This window comes from Phyllobates terribilis, unplaced genomic scaffold (genome assembly GCF_046119375.1).
Source record: "Phyllobates terribilis strain yellow unplaced genomic scaffold, ASM4611937v1 Scaffold_5__5_contigs__length_657084704, whole genome shotgun sequence".
Classification (NCBI taxonomy): Eukaryota; Metazoa; Chordata; class Amphibia; order Anura; family Dendrobatidae; genus Phyllobates; species Phyllobates terribilis.
The window spans coordinates 71,906,070-71,927,090 of NW_027362765.1; the positions used below are offsets into that span (position 1 = coordinate 71,906,070).

The window sequence follows — 21,021 nt, forward strand, 5'->3', positions numbered from 1 at the left end:
AGGCTAGTTTCCTGGCCAATTAAGCACATTGATACTGTTGTATTTAAACCAGATATTGGTACTTTTGGCATTGTAGACAGGTGCCAATTCCTGCTGGAGAATGAAATTTCCATCTCCAAAACGCTTGTCGGCAGAGGGAAGCATGAAGTGCTCTAAAATTTCCTGCGCTGACTTTGGTCTTGATAAAACACAGTGGACCTACACCAGCAGATGACATGGCTCCTCAAACCATCACTGATTGTGGAAACGTCACACTAGACCTCAAGCAGCTTGGATTGTGGCCTCTCCACTCTTCCTCCAGACTCTGGGACCTTGATTTCCAAAAGAAATCCAAAATTTACTTTTATCTGAAAACAACACCTTTGACCACTGAGCAACAGTCCAGGTCTTTTTCTCCTTGGCCCAGGTAAGACGCTTCTGCCATTGTCTATTGGTCATGAGTGGCTTCACACAAAGGATGCGACACTTGTAGCCCATGTCCTGGATACATCTGTGTGGTGGCTCTTGAAGCAATCACTCCTTGTGAATCTCCCCCAAATGTTTGAATGGCCTTTTCTTAACAATCCTTTCAAGGCTGCGGTTATGCCGGTTGCTTGTGCACCTTTTTCTATCACACTTTTTCCTTCCACTCAACTTTCCATTAATATGCCTGGATACTGCACTCTGTGAACAGCCAGCTTCTTTAGCAATGACCTTTTGTGCCTTACCCTCCTTGTGGAGTGTGTCAATTACTGCCTTCTTGACATTTGTCAAGTCAGCAGTCTTCCCCATGATTGTGGAGCCTACTGAAACAGACTAAGGGCCCTATTTAAACATGTAGGAAGCCTTTGCAGGTGTTTTTTGTTAATTATTCTTATTTACTGAGATGGCTTTTGTGTTTTCATTGGCTGTAAGCCATAATCATCAGCATTAACAGAAATAAACACTTGAAATAGATCACTCTGTTTGTAATGACTCTATATAATATGAGTTTCACTTTTTATATTGAAGAACTGAAGTAAATTAACTTTTTGATGATATTCTAATTTTGTGAGAGACACCTGTACATGCACCTCATGTATTGCTTTGATGCAACAAGAAACAGCATGATTTCATCATGTCTCAGATGAGCACATTTTAAAGCAGATTTTGAGTTTTTTTGTAGATGTATCCATATACCAAGATGCTGGTCAATTTTTACACTGGATATATTGAGAGAGAAAGACGACCCTAGGTGAGAGTAATTGCTCTCCAAGACTAATGTCTGAAGTTGGCAGAAGAGGTCCCTCTCCATCGTTGCCAATCTGGATTCCGGCACCGCAGGCAACTTCATCTATCTGGATCCGTTGACTTCAGCACCCTACACAATGGCTGGATCATCCTCTGACTGTTGCCTCCATTGATGGACAACTCCTGGCTCAACCCATTTGATTCACTATACTGCCAGTTACGCTGCGGATCGGTGCATTGCATACCGAGAAGATCTGCTATGTGCTGTCCAGATTGGTGAACTCTGTACTCCTGGGTCTACCATGGCAGCATCTTCATGACTGGTTCTCTGGTCAGGTACTTCATTGGAGATCGCACTGTGCTTCCGACTGCTTAGCCAAGGTCACGCTGAAGATTCCACCTCCTATCTTTTCGAACCTTACCATGTTGCCTGTTGATTATTATGCCTTTGCAGACGCCTTCTGTGAAAAGAAGGCTGAGGTCCTGCCACCCCACAAGCTTTATGACTGCCCAGTTGACCTCCTACCTAGCACTCCTCCCTGAGGCCGAGTGTAGCCCTATCTGTACCTGAGACCTGTGCCATGTCTGAATACATCCAAGAGACTTTAGCCAAGGGATTCATCCGTAAGTCCTCCTTTCTTCTGGTGCCGGTTTTTCTTCGTGACCAAGAAGGATGGTTCCCCACACCCTTGTATGGACTATCGAGGTCTTAACAAAATCATGATTAAGAACAAGTATCCCTTTCCTTTGATATCTGAGCTTTTTGACATAATCCAGGAAGCTAAAATCTTCTCCAAATTGGGGCTTACAACTTGATTCGTATCTGTAAGCGTGACAAATGGAAGACAGCCTTTAATTCCTGTGAAGGTCACTATCTCGTCATGCCCTTCGGGTTGTGTAAAGTACCCGCCGTGTTTCATGTGTTAATTAATGATATCTTCTTGCGGGACCTCCTCTATGTTCCTGTGGTTGTTTATTAGGATGATATCCTTATATTCTCTCCTGATCTTCCTTCCCACAGAGAATATGTCTGTCAAGTTCTGCAGTGCCTCTGGGAGAATAACTTGTTTGCAAATTGTCTAAATGTCTCTTTGAAAAAACCTCCTTGCCTTTCCTCTGCCAAATTGTCTCTAACCAAGGTCTCAAAATGGATCCAGAGAAGGTTTCTGCTGTTCCATCCTGGCCATTCATCAAGGTCTGCGTGCCATCCAGCACTTCATAGGTTTCGCCAAATTTTAGAGGCAATTTATCCTTCACTTTTCGTCTCTTATGGCACCTATCTCTGCTTTAACCAAGAAGGGGGCCAATGCCAGAGACTGGCCTGAGTTAGCAGTGTCTGCCTACCAGCATTTGAAAGAGGCCTTTGCGAGTGCTCCTCTGCTGAATCACCTTGATCCCAACAAGCAGTTTCTCTTGGAGGTAGATGCCTCAACCGTCAGTGCCGGGGTAGTGTTTCTGCAAAGAACTTCTTCGGGTAAGTCTGTTTCTTGCGTTTTCTCCAAACAGTTTTTGCTGTCTGAGCAAAATTACTCTATTGGGGATCACAAACTTCTGGCTATCAATATGGCACTTGAGGAGTGGAGGCATCTGCTGGTGAGTGCCAGCTCTCCGGTAATAATTTACATGGACCATAAGCATCTGATCTTCCTGCAATCCACCCAGCGTTTGAATCCTCTCCAAGCCAGATGGGCACTCTTTTCCGCTCATTTTGACTTCAAATTGCACTTCCGTCCAGCGGAGAAGAATGTTAAGGCAGATTCCCTGTCTTGATCCTTTAATGTAACTGATTCCATGGAAGAGCTTCAGCACATCATCAACCCTGTCAGGAATATTGAGGCAACCCCTGTCCTTTTTAAAGACATTCCGCCAAGCAAGACCTTTGTCCCCTCTGGTAGAAGAGAGAAGATTCTGTCCCTGGGACAGGATCCAAGTTTGCTGGTCTTATGGGCATACGTAGGTCCACCGAGCTGATTGCTCACCTTATCTGGTGGCCCTTGATGGTCAAGGTTGTCCAGAGGATTTCGTGACCGCTTGTTCACAGTATTCCAGAAACAAGTCTTCCAGGGATAAGCCTGCTGGTATCCTCCAGCCTCTGCTGGTTCCTTTTGCTCCTTGGCAACATATCGCTATGGATTTCATCATGGATCTGCCCTTGTCCATAGGTTGCAATATTATCTTGGTTGTGGTGGACCGGTTCTCTAGCATGGCTTATATCATACCGCTGGCCAGTCTTCCCTTCACTCCTAAGCGCACCACGCAGTTCTCTCAGACTGTATTTCGTCCCCAGGGTCTTCCTCTCCACATAATCTTGGAGCGTGGAGTGCAGTTCACTTCTAAGTTTTTTAGAGAGCCCTCTGCAAAGCTGCTGAATTTCCAGCTAGACTTCTCCTCCGTGTACCATCTGCAGACTAATGGGCAAGTAGAATGGATAAATCGGATCCCCAAGAACTATCTTCGCCACTTCATCTCTGCCCATCAGGATGACTGGGTGCAGTTACTCCCATGTGTAGAATTTTTCTACAATAACCATGTTAATGAGTCTTCTGGAGCATCTCCATTCTTTGTGGTATACTCCTAGCATCCTCAAGTACCCTCTCCTATGTTTGCTACCTCCGGGGTACCAGCTGCTGATTCCTATTTTGGTGACTTCCTTCAGATCTGGCAACAAACCTAGTCCCCCCCTCCTTAAGGCCGTTTCCCGGAGGAAGACACATGCAGACAAGAGGAGAAGTTCTTCACTTCACTATCACCATGGAGATAAGGTCTGGTTATCCTCTCAGAATATTCAGCTGAAGGTGCCTTTGTAAAAGGTTGCTCCTCAGTATCTTGGACCATTCAGGATTCTCCGGCAAATCAACCCGGTGTCTTAAAAGCTTCAGATGCCGCCCAATCTTCGGAACTCTAATGCCTTTCACGTGTCGCTCTTGAAACTGGTTGTCCTGAATCAGTTCTCCAAGGTCCATATTCCTGCCCCTATGTCAGTTTCTGGAAGCTCTTTGGACATATTCAATGTAAAGGACGTTTTGGACTATAAGAAGGTACGGGGAAAGACCTTCTATTTGTTTTACTGAAGGGGTTTTGGTCCCGAAGAGAGGTCTTGGGAGTCCGTTCGGAACATCAAAGTCCCTGCCATCCTCGAGAGGTTCCTCCTGGAAGGTCTGGCCAAGAAAGGAGAGGGCTAAAAGGGTCAGGGGGGAGGACTGTCATTGGAGTGACTCGCATGTTTCCTCAGCACCTCTCCACTCACCGTGCGGTTTCACCCCGCATCAGGTCGTTCCTCTATTCTGCCTCATGCTGCACTGCTGTTTACTTGTGACATTCATTTAGCCTTAAAGGGGTTGTCCGGGCATTAAGTATAATCTGTGTGTACCTAGGCTGCAAAATGCTGACAGTTTGTAATTTATTCCCTGTCAGCATTCTGCTCCCTTTCCTAGATACAAACATGCCATGTGACCAGCCTCACACCTGATTCTGGAGGAGCTGGTGAAACCCCGACAAGAGTTTTCCTGTCTGGCAGAGTCTAGTCAGTGATGTCATAACCGACACCACCCCCAGTCTCTGCCAGACCCTCCCCTTCCTCCTGCTCCAGCCTCCAGTGCAGTACACAGTGCAAACGAGGCAGCAGGGGAATGACTCAACTGATAGAAAGAACCAGTCTAATCAGCTGTTACCAGAGACAGACTGCTGAATTGAATGGTGAAGAATAAAGATGAAACCTGGAACAGTAGGGAAATCTCAGGAAAGTCTGAAGTTCCTGTCAGGACATTTGGGTCACATGACAGTCTCATGTAACTAGGTGCCAAACACCCAGTGCTGTCATGAAACCCCAGAAAGGAAAAGGCTTAATACAGTGCCTACAAGTAGTATTCAACCCCCTGCAGATTTAGCTGGTTTGATAAGATGCAAATAAGTTAGAGCCTTCAAACTGCAAACGAGAGTAGGTTTTATGAACAGAAGCATAAATCTTACAAACCAAAAAGTTATGTTGCTTAGTTGAATTTTATTAAATTTTAAACATAAAAGTGTGGGTCAATTATTATACAACCCCTATTTTGTGGAATAACCCTTGTTTGCAATTACAGCTAATAATCGTCTTTTATAAGACCTGATCAGGCCGGCACAGGTCTGTGGAGTTATCTTGGCCCACTCCTCCATGCAGATCTTCTCCAAGTTATCTAGGTTCTTTGGGTATCTCATGTGGACTTTATTCTTGAGCTCCTTCCACAAGTTTTCAATTGGGTTAAGGTCAGGAGACTGAATAGGCCACTCCAACACCTTGACTTTTTCCCTCTTGAACCAGGCCTTGGTTTTCTTGGCTGTGTGCTTTGGGTCGTTGTCTTGTTGGAAGATGAAATTACGACCCATCTTAAGATCCTTGATGGAGGAGCGGAAGTTCTTGGCCAAAATCTCCAGGTAGGCCGTGCTATCCATCTTCCCATGGATGCGGACCAGATGGCCAGGCCCCTTGGCTGAGAAACAGCCCCACAGCATGATGCTGCCACCACCATGCTTGACTGTAGGGATGGTATTCTTGGGGTCGTATGCAGTGCCATCCAGTCTCCAAACGTCACGTGTGTGGTTGGCCCCAAAGATCTCGATCTTGGTCTCATCAGACCATAGAACCTTGAACCAGTCTGTCTCAGAGTCCTCCAAGTGATCATGAGCAAACTGTTGACGAGCCTTGACATGACGCTTTGAAAGTAAAGGTACCTTACGGGCTCGTCTGGAACGGAGACCATTGCGGTGGAGTACGTTACTTATGGTATTGACTGAAACCAATGTCCCCAGTGCCATGAGATCTTCCCGGAGCTCCTTCCTTGTTGTCCTTGGGTTAGCCTTGACTCTTCGGACAAGCCTGGCCTCGGCACGGGAGGACACCTTCAAAGGCTGTCCAGGCCGTGGAAGGCTAACAGTAGTTCCATAAGCCTTCCACTTACGGATGATGCTCCCAACAGTGGAGACAGGTAGGCCCAACTCCTTGGAAAGGGTTTTGTACCCCTTGCCAGCCTTGTGACCCTCCACGATCTTGTCTCTGATGGCCTTGGAATGCTCCTTTGTCTTTCCCATGTTGACCATGTCTGAGTGCTGTTCACAAGTTTGGGGAGGGTCTTAAATAGTCAGAAAAGGCTGGCAAAAGAGATCTTTAATCCACACATGTGAAGCTCATTATTCTTGGTGCCTGAACTACTTCTTAATACTTTAGGGGGACCAAACACAATTCTTGTGGTTTGAGGGGTTGAATAATAAATGACACTCTGAATTAACTTTTAACGTTTTAAAAAAAAAAGAAAGAAAAAAAAAAATTTCTGCAGTGCATTTCCCACTTCCAGGCTGATCTACAGTACAAATGTCACAATGCCAAGTTAATTCCGCATGTGTCAACCAGCTAAATCTGCAGGGGGTTGAATACTACTTGTAGGCACTGTAGGTGATGTCAGGAACGACACCGGGGGATCACACAATATCCCACCACTGCCACCAATTTGTCAAGGATTCACACGATCCTGATTACTCACAGAGACCACCCACTGTGATCTCTTGAGCGAACAGCTGTCTGCTGCCCCCTATCGTCCGGACAATTGCACGATTGGCCGACGATCAATATAGGAGGCTGCAGGCTGTTCTCACTAAGTAATTATCAGCAAGCTAGCAGTGAGCGTACGGCATACACACCACCTTCCAATACATGGAATATGTGTATATGCCCTCGTACTATCACTGATAGCCTCACGATAACCCAATTTAATATTATGCGCTGCCACCACCGATCAGATTTGAAATACAATACAGGCCTGATCGGACGCCTGCTTTCTGGTAGTGTATGGCTTCGGGGGAGGGAACGATTACAGAGCAAAAGAAACCAGAACTATTACATTTTATATTTAATCCAAAAGGGAGGCAGTGTTTATGAAAAATATACAAAAGGTTATACTAAAGGAGACAATACAGTACAGAATATACAGTTACACAAAGTAAATGGGATTAAAGAAGAACTTACTATACAGATCGCACAGACGATTCAGGTTTAAGTGGAGGGGAGGCGCTACAATTGATTTGACCATTATCGAACGGGACTCCTTGCTTATAGAATATATAATTTTTATATATATATACAGTACAGACCAAAAGTTTGGACACACCTCACTTAAAGATTTTTCTGTATTTTCATGACTATGAAAATTGTACATTCACACTGAAGGCATCAAAACTATGAATTAACACGTGGAATTATATACTTAACACAAAAGTGTGAAACAACTGAAAATATGTCTTATATTCTAGGTTCTTCAAAGTAGCCACCTTTTGCTTTGATGACTGCTTTGCACACTCTTGGCATTCTCTTGATGAGCTTCAAGAGGTAGTCACCGGAAATGGTTTTCACTTCACAGGTGTGCCCTGTCAGGTTTAGTAAGTGGGATTTATTGCCTTATAAATGGGGTTGGGACCATCGGTTGTGTTGTGCAGAAGTCTGGTGGATACACAGCTGATAGTCCTACTGAATAGACTGTTAGAATTTGTATTATGGCAAGAAAAAAGCAGCTAAGTAAAGAAAAACGAGTGGCCATCATTACTTTAAGAAATGAAGAGGTCAGTCATTGTGAAAAATTGGGCAAACTTTGAAAGTGTCCCCAAGTGCAGTTGCAAAAACCATCAAGCGCTACAAAGAAACTGGCTCACATGAGGACCGCCCCAGGAAAGGAAGACCAAGAGTCACCTCTGCTTCTGAGGATAAGTTTATCCGAGTCACCAGCCTCAGAAATCGCAGGTTAACAGCAGCTCAGATTAGAGACCAGGTCAATGCCACACAGAGTTCTAGCAGCAGACACCTCTCCACAACAACTGTTAAGAGGAGACTTTGTGCAGCAGGCCTTCATGGTAAAATAGCTGCTAGGAAACCACTGCTAAGGACAGGCAACAAGCAGAAGAGACTTCTTTGGGCTAAGGAACACAAGGAATGGACATTAGACCAGTGGAAATCTGTGCTTTGGTCTGATGAGTCCAAATTTGAGATCTTTGGTTTCAACCACCGTGTCTTTGTGCGATGCAGAAAAGGTGAACGGATGGACTCTACATGCCTGGTTTCCACCGTGAAGCATGGAGGAGGAGGTGTGATGGTGTGGGGGTGCTTTGCTGGTGACAATGTTGGGGATTTATTCAAAATTGAAGGCATACTGAACCAGCATGGTTACCACAGCATCTTGCAGCGGCATGCTATTCCATCCGGCTTGCGTTTAGTTGGACCATCATTTATTTTTCAACAGGACAATGACTCCAAACACACCTCCAGGCTGGGTAAGGGCTATTTGACCAAGGGGGAGAGTGATGGGGTGCTACGCCAGACGACCTGGCCTCCACAGTCACCAGACCTGAACCCAATCGAGATGGTTTGGGGTGAGCTGGACCGCAGAGTGAAGTCAAAAGGGCCAACAAGTGCTAATCATCTCTGGGAACTCCTTCAAGATTGTTGGAAGACCATTTCCGGTGACTACCTCTTGAAGCTCATCAAGAGAATGCCAAGAGTGTGCAAAGCAGTCATCAAAGCAAAAGGTGGCTACTTTGAAGAACCTAGAATATGACATATTTTCAGTTGTTTCACACTTTTTTGTTAAGTATATAATTCCACATGTGTTAATTCATAGTTTTGATGTCTTCAGTGTGAAATGTACAATTTTCATAGTCATGAAAATACAGAAAAATCTTTAAACAAGAAGGTGTGTTAAAACCTTTGGTCTGTACTATGTATATATACCACGTGGGCTGGTCCTCCCTTCTTCTAGCTGTAGATTGATCTACCCTCATAATTTATTTATTATACACCTCCCGGCATGAGGATAGATCAATCTATAGCTAGAAGAAGGGAGGACCAGCCCACGTGGGGTGGGCTCCATCCTTCATGGTTTTATTAAAATATCTAACTTCTACGATAACTTCTCGCTGGTTCATTGCAGAAGTCCGCAAGTGATACCATATTTTTTATTACGAATTTACCTTTCTTTAGAGACTACACATGGTATAGCTGCGGTCTGTTATTTTGGTACTTTTGCATTATAGCTCACCGGAAGGGCTCACAGATCCAGAAAAATATGCTTATTGTTCCTTAGCTGTCCTTGCCACTAAAAATGTGTCCCATTATTATCGGAAGTATAGAAATTCCGATATTCAATTTTTCGTGTCGGTGCCGTCTAGACTGCAGATTTCTGTTGAGCAAATAGGGGTGAGAGAGAATTCTTTTGAAGCTAGGAGCTGCATCCTCCTCACCCAGGTGTATATTTATCACAGGCCTGTGCCACTAGGAAATACATTCTTATGGTAATTAGAATGGACAACTGAGCTTGCCACCTTTCCTGTGTACGGCAATTTGCATAGAGGCAGCTGGCCAGAGTGTCAGCTCTTCTCCTTTGACAAATGGTATAGAGGAGCCGAACGGTACGGGAAGAAAATGATTTTTATTCTCCCCGCAGCGTTCTGGTTTCGGTCACGGAGGCGGCGCCACATGATCAGTCACTGCTCTGAGTATACAGAGTGGCGACTGGAACCGCGCCTCCAGCCCTGACTGACAGCCGGCCTCAATGCAGAGCGAGTGTCAGTGCGGGGGTGCAGTTACAGCCGCCGCACTGTATTCTCAGCCATGATTGAACCGATCCGCCCCCGTGACTGAAACCGGAACGCTGCAGGGGAAATAAAGTTCATTTTCTCCTCGCAGCATTTGGCTAAGTGCGGGCATCAGGCAGCTTAATAGCACCATTGACCTGCAGATTAACCACAACACATGTACACACAGATGGTAAAAATGGACTGGGCCACACTTTCAGGCATACATGTGAAGGGGGTCTAAGATGTATTATGAGGTTCTGCATCAGCTGAGGTGTCTATAATAAGTTTCTGCAGCAGCTGAGATGTATTATGAGGTCTTGCAGCAGCAGAGATGTGTATTATGAGGTTCGGCAGCAGCTACTGTCTATATTACGAAAGTTCTTCAGCAGCTGAAGTGTATTATGAGGTATATATGTAAATATACACACATATATAGTTACACTCTTGCACACACACCTCACTATAGACTTTTCACTTCACAGTACTCATGTCAGGTATGATGTGGAGACATATGAAGCACTATCACCACTGTGGATGTGGTGTGGAGTGCAGTGATTCTGCTGCTTTCCCTAGATGAGGACACAGCTCTGTTATTTCCAATTCTGCAGTGATGATGCTGGAGCAGAAACTAACATCCAATGAGTGTGCAGGGGGTGGGCAGAAGGTGGTGCTGGACACTGAGGTCAAGCGGTACCAGCTCTTGCTGTGAGGTTAGATAATAATAATAGGATCCCTTCCGAATCTGTATTAAGACTCACCAGATTTATCCTCACACATAACTTTCGGCGAGGAGCTATAGCTGCAGCGCAATAGAACTGCTATGGGTACCAAAATGGCACCCCAAAAGGCCAACCTTTTCATGGCAAAACTGGAAAATAACTTTCTAGCATCATGCTCAATCAAACCCCTGGCCTATTTTCGTTACATTGATGACATCTTAATAATCTGGACTGAGTCTGAACAAGAACTTCTAAAATTCCATGACAAATTCAATAGATTTCATCACACCATATGAGGAGGCAAGTTCTGGACTGGACTAAGGAAATGCAGTGGATGTTGTGTATATGGACTTTTCAAAAGCTTTTGATACGGTTCCACACAAAAGGTTGATAAATAAAATTAGAACAATGGGAATAGGAGAAAATATATGTATGTGGGTTAAGAACTGGCTCAGTGATAGGAAACAAAGGGTGGTTATTAATGGAAAACACTCAGACTGGGTCTCAGTTAACAGTGGGGGTACCACAGGGGTCAGTATTGGGCCCCCTTCTTTTTAACATATTTATTAATGACCTTGTAGGGGGCATACAGAGTAATATTTCAATATTTGCAGATGACCCTAAACTCTGCAGGGTAATCAATACAGAGGAGGACAATTTTATATTACAGGAGGATCTATGTAAACTAGAAGCTTGGGATGATAAATGGCAAATGAGCTATAATGGGGACAAATGTAAGGTAATGCACTTGGGCAGAGGAAATAAAATGTATAATTATATGCTTAATTGTAAAACACTGGGCAAAACTGTAACTGAAAAAGACCTGGGTGTATTGGTGGACGACAAGCTCATGTTTAGTGGCAGTGGCAGGCAGCTGCTGCAAAGGCAAATAAAATAATGGGATGCATTAAAAGAGGCAAAGATGCTCATGAGGAGAACATAATTTTACCTCTATACAAGTCATTAGTGTGACCACACTTAGAATACTGTGTACAGTTCTGGTCTCCGGTGTATAAGAAAGACATAGCTGAACTAGAGCGGGTGCAGAGAAGAGCGACCAAGGTTATTAGAGGACTGGGGGGTCTGCAATACCAAGACAGGTTATTACACTTGGGGTTATTTACTGTGGAAAAAAGAAGGCTTAGGGGTGATGTTATTACTATGTACAAGTATATGAGGGGACAGTACAAAGACCTTTCCACTGATCTTTTTACTCTGAGGCCAGAGACGGGGACAAGGGGGCATCTTCTACATCTGGAGGAAAGAAGGTTTAATCATAATCACAGACGGGGATTCTTTACTGTAAGAGCAGTGAGACTATGGAACTCTCTGCCGCATGATGTTGTAATGAGTGATTCACTATTAAAATTTAAGAAGGGCATGGATGCCTTTCTTGAAAAGTATAATATTACAGGTTATATATACTAGATTCCTTGATAGGGCGTTGATCCAGGGAACTAGTCTGATTGTCGTATGGAGTCGAGAAGGAATTTTTTTCCCCAATGTGGAGCTTAGTGTTTGCCACAAGGGGTTTTTTGCCTTCCTCTGGATCAACATGTTAGTCTATGGGTGGAACTAGGTGGACTTAGTTTTTAAGGTTGAAGGAAGACTATGTTACTATGTTACTATAACCTTAACATTGGAGCACTCAAAAATGGAAATCAACTTTCTGGATGCCACCATAAATATTCAAAATGGTTCAATCCAGACATCAGTGTATCGGAAACCAATTGACGTCCCACATGCCTCAGATGGGACAGCTTCCACCCGAAACACATTAAAAAGTCCATTGTTTACAGCCAGGCCCCTAGATATAATCGGATCTGTTTCAGTGCAACTGACAGGGATGAAAACTTAACCCATCTTGAAAAGACATTTTTAAACCAAGGCTACCACCCCACTTGCATTGTTAACCAGATCATTAGAGCCACGAGGATCCCTAGAAGTCAATTACTTCAGTACGGAGAAAAAGAGGAACATAATCGTGTACCTCTGATGGTGACCTACAACCCACAGCTTGAGGAACTGAGAAAAACTGCTAAAAAAGTTCACCACATCCTGCATAAAGATGACCGGCTAAAAGCAATATTTAAAGAGCCTCCCTTGCTGTGCTACAGGCAACCTCCAAATCTAAGAAACATCATGATCCGATGTTCAATGCCCTCAGAGACACCAAGAGGAACTTTTCCTTGCAATGTGAAGAGCTGCAAAACCTGCACCCATGTAGAGACCAAAGACATTCACATGTTCCTCTTCCAATGTGGTGTACTTAATTCTGTGCACTATATATCCTATTGGGGGTCTCTGTGTGGGAGAAACAGGGCAGAAACTAAGAGCAAGGATGAGGTCTCATCGCCACACGATTACCGCTAAAAAAAAAAACCCAGGTACCGGTGGCCAAACATTACTGTGGTCCAGAACACAACATTAACAATATGAAAGTTGTCATATTAAAAGGCAACTTTAAATTACAAAAACATCAAAAGGTCTGGGAATATAAACTGATAAGGGTCTTTAACCCTCTCCACATAGGAATAAATCTGTCAAGAGGATTTACAGGGCGGGGGGGGGGGGGGGATAAGTATTTGATCCCTTGTGTAAGTTTGCCCACTGACAAAGACATGAACAGTCTATAATTTTAAGGGTAGGTTAATTTTAACATTTAGAGATAGAATATCCCCAAAAAATCAAGAAAATCACATTGTATAAATTTAGATAATTTATTTTGCAGTGAGAAATAAGTATTTGATCCCTCTGGCAAACAACACTTAATACTTGGTGGCAAAACCCTTGTTGGAAAGCACAGCAGTCAGACATTTTTTGTAGTTGATGATGAGGGTTGGCAACTCGGGGGGCAGGGTGGTAGTCATGGGCAAGTGTCTCAGTGTTTTCTTCATCACCCCAGCCCGCTACAGTAATATGGGGACTTGTTTGTCCCTGGGTGTGTGTGTGGTGTGCTGTACTTTGGGCTGTATGCTGTGGAAGTCTTTACTCACTTTCATCCTGGGTTCAGACGGGAGCAGATCTTCTGTGCTTTAAATGAAAGACGACACAGTTCTTTAAAAACAGAACAGTCCAGTTTATTTGTTCAGAACGGCATTAGAAACGAGATTACAGGTACAACACTTGTTGCAAAACATGGCATTCACAGATGGTAAAACAGTCTCAATCCCCACACAGTGCTAATTACGATGTGACACGGACCTAGGGGAACTGCCTCTGGACTTTCTCGTGGAGAAGCTCCTGCTTCACTCCACGGCTCCCAATACCTGACTCTAGCAGGGACTACCTCGCTTCTGAGGCTCCCTAGTCCAGGCACGTCTGTTACTGCCTATCGGCTGGAAGAGGCCAGGATCCACACATTGACCTTGAGTATGTATAGATTATACTGTGGTGTGCCCATTCCTGTTAATCCTCCTGGTTTCTCCCACACACACCCATCTCTCTTCTTCCCTGTGCTCTCAGTACGTCTGTCCTTACTCACTGCTCCTTCTTAAAGGGGTTGTCCACTACTTATTATCCCCTCCCCAATGTATCCCCCGGGGCCCATAAGTGTTTTTGTAAATACCTTCTGTTGCAGTTACTGCCTGTGAGCCAAGCTATCGGTGGCCACTCACAGGCATCACTGACCCCCGGCTGCAGCCGGCTCTGACATCCACTGACGTCACGACAAGTCCAGGCTGCATCCGCGGGTCCCTCTTCTGCGTTCCACTGGTGGGTGCTGGGTTGTGGGCGGAGTTACCCCGCACATCACACCCAGCATCCACCGCACACTCTCCCTCTCCTCATTCATCGAGAAAGCCGGCGGTGGATGCTGGGTGTGGAGCGCGGGGAAACCCCGCCCACAACCAAGCAGCCACCGCGGGGACCCCAGCGCTGAGGCACGCCTCACTTGTCGTGACGTCAGCGCGGGGTCACGTGATGCCTGTGAGCGGCCAGCGATAGCGCCACTCACAGGCAGAACCTGCAACAGAAGGTAATTACAAAGACACTTATGGGGGGATACATTGGGGGCATAATAAAAAGTTGTGGCCAACTTCTTTAACTCACTAAGATGGCCGAAGCTAATCTCCCTGAGATCCCTCAGTTCCTTCTTGTCACTAAGGGTGGCCCCCAAACCAGTTAACCCTGTGTCCCACTGACATAAGGGTAATGTAAGCTCAAACAGTATCTCTGCTGCTGTCTAATGGCTGTATCTGAAAATAGTACATTTTCAGATGACTACAACATACCTAGGATTATTAAAACAGTACTGTTCTATAGGGGAGTGGAGCAGACATTCTCCCCACACCCTCACGTAAGTCTGTCCAGTCCATTGTCAAAACATTCATGCAACACGATCACCTATAATGGTTTCTCTACCCTTTCCCCAGTTTAATCACTTCCTCGGTCACATTCTTTCACTGCTCAGATTTTTACTATTTTCTTGCAACCAGCCATGCTGCTCTCTCATGATCATCTACGAATGAAACACATTGAGGCCCACCTTTGGGGAAATTTCAGCTTTTTCAACATCCTTTTTCAACCTGTTATGGCATTTTTGTCTTCACTTTCTCTGACCACTCTCTTTTCTGTCTTTTCTTTTGGGTTTTCTGTCACTATCTACAAAGGCAAGTTTCCATACTTGCCCTCCAAACCACCTCAGGTAAACACTCTTGAAACTTGTATCACAGTGCCGGATCACTTTTCTCTTGCGTAGTTAGGTAGCAAGGAACTTTCAAACCTTAAATTCATGTGTAGGTAGGCAGCAAGCCACTTTCAAACTCTACACTCGCGTGTAGGTAGGCAACAAGCTAATTTCAGACCCTACACCCGTGCCACTAACCCTAACCTTCAAACCCTACAGTCGTGCGAAGCCACTATCAAACTCTACACTCATGTGTAGGTTGGCAGCAAGCCAATTTCAAACCCTACATTCATGTGTAGGTAGGCATCAAGCCACTTTCAAAGCCTACATAATATGAACTCCAGTAAACAGGCTACAAGATGCCCCCTCTATTGAGTTGATCTTTCTCAACAGCCAAAGAAGACAAAGAAACACTAGTAAGCCTCCAGGTATGAATATCACTATATTTCGCACTTATACACTAATCCCATTACATGCACATAGTTAAAAAGGTATAGGTATCTGTTCAGTTTTGGAGCAGACTATTTCTGCCTTATTAATGGACGGCTCAAGTTTAAATAATGTCACAAAGAAAGAAAACTTCCCATAGCTGATAGAAATTTATGGGCGTGAACAGAAATGTGAAACTTCTCTGCCCAGCACTGTTATTTAATTAAATCAAGAGTTATGATAAAAGATCGATACACTGAGATTATATGGAGTATGGACTATGGAGCACTCTCTCTCTCAAAGTCACCATGTTGATTTACTGTTGTTTGTTTTTTTAAATAATTTCATACAAGTTTTCCATCTGTTTGTGACTTTTGCAATATTTCTTTCAGGGTAAAGATCTGACCCATATTAATACTACAGAGACATATGTGAGGGGTGATGAGTGGTGTAAAGAGGAGATTCCTACAGATAACCGCACAGGTGAGTAGTGACCACTAAATGTCGAGAAGTCACAGGTTCTTCTCAGTCACTGGATGGGATAATTTATGTGTTGAATTTTTCTATTTTTCTAGGGTTTGTTCAGGCAGACTTTTTTTTTTGTATAGATTTTACACCTAAAGATTTAACCACTTAAACAAAAAAAAAAACACAACTTCTCACACTATTCTGTATGGTTGTCTCTTCTTCTGTCAGTGCTGTGGATTCAAACTCAGGACCTGTTATATGAAAGGCAGAAACATTACTAGTGAGCCATAATTCACCAAGATCAGACAGGCTTTATGCCGAATATGTCAACAGCGGTTAATATACGTAGATTGTTCCTGAACCTCTTGACACAGCTAAAGCCTTTGACAGTATAGAATGGGCTTTTCTGTGGAACACACGGTCTCATATGGGATTTGGGGAAAAATGTATTTCCTGGATTCAGCTTCTTTTTTCTGCCCCTCGGGCCATAATTCAAGTCAATAATTTTAAATCTGATTAATTTCCCTTACAAAGAGGTACAAGGCAGGGTGCCCCCTTTCTCCATTGTTATTTGCTATCGCTATAGAACCACTAGCTGCAGCAATTCGCCTCTCTTCTCTTCAAAAATTCAATACTTCTATGGGGATTACCAGGAAAAAAACACATTATATGGGAACGATATTCTTCTTTTTCTAGACAACTGGTCAGTATCACTAAAGGAGGCTATGGTAATTATTAACAATTACGGGTCTCTGTCAGGCCTTTCAATTAATTAGGGCAAAGCAGCACTTATGACAGTGGGAGCAACTTAAGATTGTTCGCTCATTTAAATACCTGGGAATAACAGTAAGTGAAGATGTTACGGGGTATGAATCTTTAAATATTGACCCTCTTCTGACCAAATTTCAGAATAAAACAATGGCCTGGCGTAAGTTACCTTTGGGAGGGCTAACCTAGTTTAGATGGTCCTCATGCCACAGCTACTTTACCTGCTGCACAAAGCACCAATATGGCTTTCTTTGCGAATATTTTATAAGTCAATAAAATTTTTAGGGACTTAATATGGAAAAAGAATGTTCCAAGGATAAAACTTTAGACCCTACAGAAACCTAAAGGGGACAGGAGCCTAGCTGTTCCTGACCCATTGGTGTATTTCTCCTCACAGTTACAACATGTGAGGGGGTGGGAGAGCCCGGAGCTTCCATCCTCATTCGCTAGAATGATTAGTCACGCACTAGGGGTAAAAAGCCTGGTGGAGGCTTTGGAGGGTGGAGGGTTAAATAATTACGACCCAGCAGGAGTAACGATCAGAGGGATACACAAAATATGGTCTAAAGTTAAAGAGATGATGGGCATGGTAGGATATTCAAAATATTCACCAGTATGGAATAACTCTTAATTACCCAAAATTCGATAAACTAGAGGGTTTTGGGCAGTGGCAGGGACTGGGACTATCCAGGATCGCACAATTAATTAAGGATAATATGTTCAAGACTTTTCAAGAGTTCCAAAGTGAGTTGAGAATCTCCAGTAAGGGATTTTACCAATATTTGCAATTAAGACATGCCTTCACAACACAAAACAGTCGGTACCCTCTTATTCAAAGTAAAGGAGCAGCCTTTCTGGATACTGTAGTGGGGAAAGGGTCGACAAGAGGAATAATTTCACTTCACTATAAATGCTTAATGGAACAGATTCTTAGAGGAGGAATAGTCTCAAAATTTAAATGGGAGCAAGACGTGGGCCCAATTGATGAAGATACATGGGATGATATTCTCCAGTCTATACCACTAGTATCAACGAGTGAGGGGCAGAAACTTTCACAATACTATCTGATCCATAGAGTATATAACACTCCCTTGCGTTTATACACCTTTGGTTACAAAACGGATTCAAACTGCTATAGATATGGGAACCCTGGTGCGGACTTATGTCATGTAATGTGGAATTGCCCTAAACTTGGGAGATTCTGGGAAGATGTTCTGGATCTTATATCCAGAGTATTTGAGTGTGTGGTCCCTGTAAGCCCTATTGTTTGTTTATTGGGCTGTATAAATGCCTTACCAACTGGGGAGACCCATCATATAGTTATTCTTCGTCTGCTGTATGAGGCTAGAAAGCTTATTGCCTTTCACTGGAAGAACGCTGAGCCCCAAATTTACAGGAATATATTCCTAAAAAAAATATTATGCTTAGACTGGAGAAATGTGTATTTCAGAGCAGAGGCAATCTAGAAAAATTGTGGGCACCGTGGCTGGACTTCCTGGGATTAGGTCTTATGTCATTAACATGGTCAAGAATGTTAGTATATGCACTCGTTAGATAGATTGGACTTGACTGTAAGATAAGTGTAGGTATTCTAGATTGCTGTTCTTCTTTCTCTTTGATAACTAGTAGAAGGACTTAAGATGACTAAATAATTTGAATATTATAATAATTACGGAAGAGAAATAAAGTGACCAACATTTGATATGTATAAAAGTAATTTATTTTATTGAATGTGGAATAAATTGTAAAGAGAGGGGTTGTGGGAGGGAGAGAGGAGACAGAAATTGGAAAAGTTGCTGTGCTACAAGACACAAAAGACATATGGACATTGCTGCGAAAGAACCTGGAGCATTCATCTAATGCATTTCTGTTTCCTGAATTGGAGAGCTCGGTGGGAAAGGGTGGGAAGGGTTGGGAGATGTAAACTCATTTGTTTGTTTGAAAATGTTTAATAAAACATTTTTTGATAAAAAAAAGAAAAAAGAACGGTGAAGTGGAACACGAATCCAACAGAGAAGTAAAAAATGTAAACAGCACAACTTGGAGGCCTAAAACCATAATATAACAGTCCTTGCTTTGTGCTCTACTTTCTTAGTCAATTGATAATTGATTTGTTTTACAATTTGTAGGGAAATGTATAAAATATATAATATTGATGTGGTTTCAATGCAGTGTTATTGAAAAATAATAAAATTGCTTTTATTCTTGGCAGATGAATGTACCTTGAGCTCAGAGGGACCTCTGATACTTTCAGATTTCGCAACAGATGATCATGGTATCACACCAGATACATATGAAGAATATGCCATTATGTCAGATACACCTCAAGCCCTTCTCAGAAAAAATTTTTCATCTGATCATTTTCAACAGGTCCTTTCTTCTGCTTCATCAGTGACCGATATGCAAAACAAAAGTCAAAGAAGAACTGATGAATCTGAACTAGCTTTTAAAGAGGAGAAACCGTTTTCTTGCTCAGAATGTGAGAAATGTTTTAAAGGGAAATCAGATATTGTTAGGTATCGGAAAATTCACACAGGGGAGAAGCCATTTTCATGTTCAGAATGTGGAAAATGGTTTATACAAAAATCACAGCTTTTTGTACATCAGAGAAGCCGTACAGAGGAGAAGCCACATTCATGTTCAGAATGTGGGAAATCTTACAGCGTAAAATCCAAGCTTGTTAGACATCAGAGAACTCACACAGGAGAGAAGCCATATTCATGTTCAGAATGTGGAAAATGTTTTAACGAATTATCATATCTCGTTACTCATCAGAGAATTCACACAGGGGAGAAGCCATTTTTATGTTCAGAATGTGGAAAATGTTTCATAGATAAATCAAATCTCATTACACATCAGAGAATTCACACAGGGGAAAGGCCATATTCATGTTCAGAATGTGGGAAATGCTTTACAACGAGATCATATCTTGTTGTACATCAGAGAATTCACACAGGGGAGAAGTCATATTCATGTTCAGAATGTGGGAAATGTTTTAAAACAAAATCAGAATTACTTGTACATCAGAAAATTCACACAGGGGAGAAGCCATTTTTATGTTCAGAATGTGGGAAATGTTTTACATTCAAATCACATCTTGTTAGACATCAAAGAACACACACAGGAAAGTAGAAAACTTTCCTGTTATAATTTTTTGAAAATGTGTAAGAAAAAAAAGCAAGTTATAGTAAAGTCACACGTACAAAAAACAGGGAAAACCATTTGGAACATTAGATGATTATTAGGAAATGTTTAAAATTACTAATGATTAATTGTTACTGAAAAGCTATGAAGTGTATCTTATGGATACTATGTATAAACCATATACATATAAAATATTTGACATTTACATACACAATTTGTCTGATGCCGCTCTCATCTGTTCGATGTGACATCGGCAATGGAGAGATGCTGCTATACATGATCAGGACAGTTGCAATCCAAGCCTGACCCAGCCCATCTAAACACACGGAATCATGGGAACATTTAAAAACAACATTGTCCAATCATGTTTGAATACAATTAGACCCAATACAGACCAGTATACAAAAAGACACATACACTCAGCTGATTCCTCAAATTCTAGGGTTAACGTTCGCCTAAACAAGAGAAAATTACCACTGTTCCACTATTTTATATGGATCGTACCTGAATCGTGCATAAATGTATTGCCAAAAAATAAATAAAATGATAGTTTAATGATTTATTTTTTATCTAAGATCATCTATGACCTCTTTAACTTTATAATTGCCAACCAATATATGTGTGTGTGTGTTTATATACAGTTGAAACCAGAAGTTTACATACACTATATAAAAAGACACAGACGCATGTTTTTCTCAATATCTGACATGAAATCAGAATAAACCTTTCCCGTTTTAAGTCCATTAGTATTACCATAATTTTTAATATTTGCCAAATGCCAGAATAATGAGGGAGACAATGTTTGAAGGCATTTTTATTACTTACTGGAAAATTTACATACACTAAGATTACTATGCCTTTAAACAATTCTGGACTGCCCGTATGATGAGGTCATGTGTTTGGAAGCTTCTAATAGCTTTTTTGGCAACATCTGAGTTCATTAGAGACACTCCCGTGGATGTATTTCAATGCACACCTGAAACACACTGCAGCCCACCTGGCTTAGAGTCCAGTTTCCATGTCCTTTAACAAAGAGATTCACACCAGGAGACCTGCAATCTC

General features: G+C 42.7%; 1 pseudogene; it reads left to right on the forward strand.

Moving 5' to 3' along the window:
* The window catches only part of LOC141270768 (uncharacterized), a 153,781-nt pseudogene that overhangs the window by 80,251 nt on the left and 52,509 nt on the right, over positions 1-21,021 (forward strand).